Below are 6,589 nucleotides of genomic sequence, written 5' to 3'. Positions count from 1 at the left end.
AAATTTTAATAACTTTCATAAACTATCCTTGATTTGTACCAAACTTGGACAGAAGCTTGTTTATGATCATAAGATAGTATCAAGAAGAAAATTTTGTAAAAATAAATTTCCACTTTTCCGTATTTTACTTATAAATGGACTTAGTTTTTTGCCAGAAACAAAACATTCACTCTGTGGTTTAAGTTTTTAAAATTTTTATAATGTTCTTAAACTATCCTTGATTTCTACCAAACTTAGACAAAAGCTTGTTTCTGATCATAAGATATTATTCAGAAGTAAATTTGTAAAAAAAAAATTCACTTTTTCCGTATTTTACTTATAAATGGACTTAGTTTTTCTTCCAGTTAACATTACATACAGTCTGCAGTTAAAGTTTATAAAACATTTATTAGATTCATAAACTATCCTGGATTTTTTACCAAACTTAGAAGCTTCTTTCAATCAAAAGACAGTATCAAGAGGTAAATTTTTATTGATGTTTTTCCTCATTTTTGTTGAGTCTGCCATTAACAGCAAAAGTAGGCGAGACACTGGGTTCCATGGAACCCTTACGAATTTTTTACAAAAAAGAGACATTTCCATATTATCTTGAGACAAATACTTTTATTTTATCCAAAAAAAAATCGTTTTGTTTGATCTGATTTAGACACAGAAATGTATAGTTTTGCATTTGTTAACACATTGTGTGAAGATCTACTTGTGTCAACATGACTTGATCACACTTTATGACATCATTGGTATTAGAAATCTTATTATTTTCCAACCTTGTAAAATCAAAGCTTGCTTAAGACCACAAATTACATTCATAATATGTAGAATGGTATATAAATCTGACAATCAAATTGCCCCTGTCCAATACAGTGTTACTTTTTGATTTCCTTTGACATAAATTCACTATTCAGTTCAGATTTAGCAAAGACAGAAGAGCTTTAGATTTTATTGATGGAATAATAATGTGTTTGGTTTCATTTGACATGTCTTCTGTATTTTTTACACAAAACAACTAAAAAGACTTTTTTTCCAATTAAGTGGAAATTTTTATTATTTTGCAACTAGATCCTACTACAGCAACCAGTCATGGTGTTCAAACAAATTCATTAAAAAAAAATCAACAAACCTAAGCAACCCACTTTAAATTTATAAGAGTGTTTTAATTTTGAGCCGTGTTTATAAAACTAATTTTTGGTAACCGATTAGATATATCAAAAATGTTTCCAAACAGAGTGCTAAAATCTATCCAAGTAAAAACTGAATTTGTGACAGTTACTAGTACAAGACCAGTAGAAGTCTCATTTTATGTGATACATTTATCATATAATTTTTATTTCATTTTTTGTATTTTTGTTACTTTTTTATTGAAAACTCATAATGTCATAAAGAAATAAAGTTATAAAAAAACATCATAGTTGTGTTATTCCAGGTTTAGGTGTATATATTTGTTTCCCTTTCCCCATCTGTAACCATTAGTCATTGAGTTTTTAAGTCGATGCTTCTGTTCGTTCGTCTGTCCTTCTGTTCTGGCTTCAGGTTAAAGTTTTTGGTCAAGGAAGTTTTTGATGAAGTTGAAGTCATGTCAACTTGAAACCTTATACACATGTTCCCTATGATATGATCTTTCTAACTTAAATGTGAAATTAAGACTTTGGACTCCAATTTCAAAGTCCATTGAGCATAGAAAATGATAGAGTGATTTGGGCATCTGTGTACTATTGACACATTCTTGTTTTTCCTTAATTTTCCCATAAAATATATAGGCAAGATGTTCCCATGTATTTGATTATAAAGATTGATTGATTAAGCTATCCTGTTTCACTCATTTGCAAGTGAACACATTTAAATTTGTATGCCCCACCTAGGGACATAATGGGTTTTTTTCTGTGTGTTTGTTCCTTTGCCCATTTGTCTGTCAGTACGTCTGTCCCATTTATGGTTACATTTTTATCAAGGTAGTTTTTGATGAAGTTGGAATCCAATCAACTTGAAACTTAGTACGCATGTAACCTATGATCTTTCTAATTTTCATGCCAATTTATAGTTTTTACCCTAGTTTCAGGATCCACTGAAACATTCTTGTTTTTAATATGAAATGCAAAAATTATGAAATTCTTGTCCAATTTATATATTTATTTCATATCTTTTGCTTCATTCAAGAAGGGGATGGTGTGTATATAGATAAGGAAATGATGTAGGATTGCCATTGAAACAATTATCCAACAACAGCCAAAGAAAAATGATGTGATCAATTACCAGTCGTGAAGAGTAAACACATGTTACATTTTCAGACCCCACCCTTTGTCATTTACATCTCGATTACCATATGTTTCTCTAATGTTACGGCTTTTGTTGGGACTCTTTAACTTTGACAGCAAAGAGTGGCCATTAATTATAGATATTTGGTACCAAACTTGATCTTGATAAGCCATTTAATCACAGCAAATGTTTATCATCAAGTTTTGATATACACCCTACTACTTATCCTATTCTGGATTTTATGCAATAATGAACATAATGCATAAATAAAGTAACCTTATTGAGAGAAGTATTTTAATTTATTATGACAAGGAAATGCCCTGAGAAATAGTATCCTCTTATTTAATTGACTTTAAAAAGGCATCAAGTTGTAAAGTACAAGATGTTTTTTTTTTTCTTCAGGATATTGTAGTTTATCATAAATAGTTAATACGCAGGGTTACTGTTGACTAAAGACCATTTTAACACTATATTACCAAGAAAGGCAAAGGTACATAGATCAAATATAATTGTCAGTGTATGTTCACTTGTGTGTATGTCTTTCAATTGAGTGAAGCCATTTCAATTGGAATTGTATGTTTGGGTAAGGGTGAAGGTTGGTACATAATGAAAACGTTTAACCTACTGCATTTGTTTGCACCTGTCCTAAGCCAGGAACCTAATGTTCAGACATTGTCGTTTGTTGATATGGTTTATAAGTGTTTTTAATTTTTATATAGATTTTCCCGTTGGTTTTCCCGTTTGAATGGGTTTACACTAGTCATTTTTTGGGGCCCTTTATAGCTTACAAGGCTCCATGTTAAGACCGTACTTTGACATAAAAGCGGTTTACTTTTACAAAATGTGACTTGGATAAAGAGTTGTTCATTGGCTCTCATACCACATCTTATAGATCTAAAGGTGTGATAATCTGGTATAATGCAACCACATTTCGTTTCAATACAAAGTCAGGCTATCTATCTGCAGTCGTGTTTTCCCAGAGGAGTAGGTTTCTTGATCGTTGTTTGCTTTTGAAGATATATTTTTTTTCGAAAAGTGTGTTGTTAGTAGTTGGTATTGTCTATTACACTTCAGTGTTTTATGTTGTTTTACTCTTATAGTTGATGGGTTTCATTCTGTTTTAGTTCGTAACCCGGATTTGTTTTCTTTCAATTATTTAATGACTTTTAAACAGCGGTATATACTTCTGTTGCCTTTATCTATTGCCTGTCCAATACTATGTTGTTTACTGCACCAGCTAAACTTGTTGATCGTTGTTGTTTGCTTTTAAAGTACATGTATACCTTTTTTTTTCGAATTGGTGGTTTGTTGGTGGTTGGGCTGGTCTTTTATACTGTCAAATACTTTGTGTAATTTACATGATCAAGATCTTAATTATTTTGGTACCTCCTAGAGGAAGAAAAAAAAAGTGCACTGCAGAAGTTTTTAATTTTCGATAAGATCAAATATATTTTAATTACAACTATCTAGGGCATGGTGTACGTTAAAACTTTCATAGATACACTTAGGTAATTTTGAGGTGTGAATGCAGCCATTTTAGCTAAAGGATCCACACGAACCTTAAAAAGGATTATCTTATGTTCACTTATTGATGTATATAAATCTGCGGTAGACTTCTAAAGACTTGGAGGTCATTACGTAAAAGACAAGATTTTTAACACTAGCAACACGACGGTTGGCACTAATTGGACAGACGCTGCTCATTATTCAATATTATAAGATCACTCCAAGTATTGCGTTTGAAAGAAAACCCTAGCTTTTTACAGATGGTATCTAGTACTTTACTGTTTATCTTGTACATCATTTGCTGCAGACTCGGGAATCATTGTTGAATGTCTATCGGATAATGAAGAACACTGATACAAGTGTTGTTTTGTCAGACCAAGGAATTGTATATTTAAATATACAATTCCTTGGTCAGACATACAGGGATTTTTTTTTATCATGAATTGGTACAGTAATTTTTGTAATTTGTCTATCAGGTTTTTAATTTCAAGAGCTAGGAATACAACTTTGTTAATGTTTGAACCAATAATCACTTATTGGAAGAACGCATTAATTATTAAAAAAGATTAATCCCATATATTCTTGGTATTTTGGGGATTTACTATGAATATATAACTGATGACAAAGGACAAAACAGAAATGAGGATGATGCCAATGGGATATTCAAACTCATTAGTCGAAAACAAACTGGCAATGCCGTGTGAAAAAAATCATACACAAAGCACAACTTATAAAACTGAAGACTTAGCAATTCGAACCAAACCAAACACTTGAGGGGGGAGTAATCTTAGGTGCACCGGAAGGGTATTGAGTTGGAAAAAAGATCAAGACCTTATATCACAACTTATACACCTGAGTAAATATTTCCATAATTAGACTAAGCTTACGTATAAGAGAAACATGGTTGTCTGAGATCTCTTACATTATTTTCACTTCTTAGCTCAGCAATTTTGTAAACAGAAAAAAAACACACACACATTATAAGATAAATAGTAATGAATAATAATAAAATCCAAAACTTTGACACTATAATTTATTTACATTTGTAATTTACTTCCAAGTATTTGTGCGTGCCATGGCATGGATCCCCAAACTGGTGATTATTAGATTCTAATTTACACAGACTTCTTCTATTGCACTGCCATTTTATTTTTCTGTTCGATACTGAAGATCTACAATAATGAGTCCTAATAGAGGGGTGTGGACAAACACTTCTACCAGTACTCCTTCCATAGATTGCTGAAATTATTTCGATGCGTGGTTTTGGCCATCTACAGTGAAGGTATGCAGATTGATTTTCACAAATAATTATGTCGGCAAAACCTGAAAATGAGTTAATGTAAATTATTGCTTTAAAAGTATATTTATATACATTCATATTTTCGAATTCACACTCGGTAAAAAAATCTGCTAGGGTCATAGTCCTGAGTTTAAATGTGTTGAATGCTACACTCTAGACTAGAACACAAACGAAAAAAAATAAAAGAATCTACAATTAGACCGCAAAAAACGTCACTATTGAACATACCGTTTTAACTGAGATATGTAAGCACCATACAATGGATCAGAGGGTTATCAATGCTATCCTTCAATCCAGTTCATGTAAAAAGTTTATTTTGATCGATTTTTAATTCAAATCTTAAAAAAATAATTGCTGAACATTTTCCTGAAATTTGAACAAGTTTTGATTCTTACCTCGTTCGCATAAGAAAACTAGTACTATAACAGCTGCATATATATTGGATTTATCCATCTTGTCTATTTCAAAGTTGCTTTAGATTTATTCTGTGCTCTCTTTTTTGATATTTTGCGTTTTAATAGATGAGATACAAAATACTATATTTTCATTTAATGAAATTTAATATCTATAACTGGGAACATGTGTCAAACACGTCATTAGTTAAGTATTTAACATTATGAAACAGTTGTTGAATGATATATTGAACACTCGATAAAAAAAGATTTGGGTAAATTTAAATCTTAAAGTTGAAAATATATCTCTCTCACTGAACTCTCATTTGAAGGTTTTGAATTCCCAGAAAAAGTGACTTTTCTAGACCTAAAACTGTCTATGCTTATTTCAAGAAGTCTTTCTGTCTCTGTCACTACAACAGTCCAAAAGCCTGAAATGTCTAAGTTATACACACCAACTGCCATATGGCAAATTTCTGCTTTACCTGTAATCAGCAATACAACTTATCCGTTGAATGACTATGCCACTTATTAGTCTTTATTTTAATTTAAAAAAAAATAGAACTTAAATGGATTTTCTTTACCACAATTATGAAGTGAAATAATCAAACATAAAAGCAAATCGGATAATTTTCTGAAAATAATAATCTACTCCGCGAATAATAGAAAACTGTATTTATAAAGGTCCCTTCAATGATTTCTGAATAGATCTCACACAGACATGCATAGTTAAGATCTTAACATTTATTTTCTTGAGAAAAAAATCAAATGTTAAGTTTTGATATAAAATTATGAAATACAACACTCAATTTTGATTAAAAAAGTGTCTGGTTGTTCTAAATCAATTAATACATTTTGAATCAAGATGGGAACAATCCTTTGTCCCAAATGAAAAAGATCAAGGTCTCTCCCTTTTAGCCCGAGAAAAAATGGCGGGGCTCAAAAAAGACACACAGTCACATTTAAAAAAAAAATGCCTCAGGTCACCGATTTTAGTAAAGCTAATTTGACTGGCAGTTTTTCGACCGGCAAAACATTCAAATGCTGTTTGTCAGTAACTTCAACATATACTCCAAGTGAAAACAATTTAAATAAAATATCAATCAAAATTAAACATGCATGGGTCATTCAGGGTACTCCC

At 31.1% G+C, this 6,589-nt stretch overlaps 1 long non-coding RNA gene across 1 annotated transcript; it reads right to left on the bottom strand.

Moving 5' to 3' along the window:
* Positions 1 to 4,772: 4,772 nt before the first annotated feature.
* On the bottom strand, positions 4,773 to 5,774 carry LOC143078352 (uncharacterized). The gene is made up of 2 exons (XR_012979185.1): positions 5,452 to 5,774; positions 4,773 to 5,079 (listed from the first exon to the last, which is right to left on the bottom strand). It is a non-coding gene; the product is annotated as an uncharacterized LOC143078352 (long non-coding RNA).
* Between the last annotated feature and the right edge of the window lie 815 nt (positions 5,775 to 6,589).

Source organism: Mytilus galloprovincialis, chromosome 6 (assembly GCF_965363235.1).
Source record: "Mytilus galloprovincialis chromosome 6, xbMytGall1.hap1.1, whole genome shotgun sequence".
NCBI lineage: Eukaryota > Metazoa > Mollusca > Bivalvia > Mytilida > Mytilidae > Mytilus > Mytilus galloprovincialis.
This window is presented reverse-complemented; position numbering and strand designations above follow the sequence as displayed.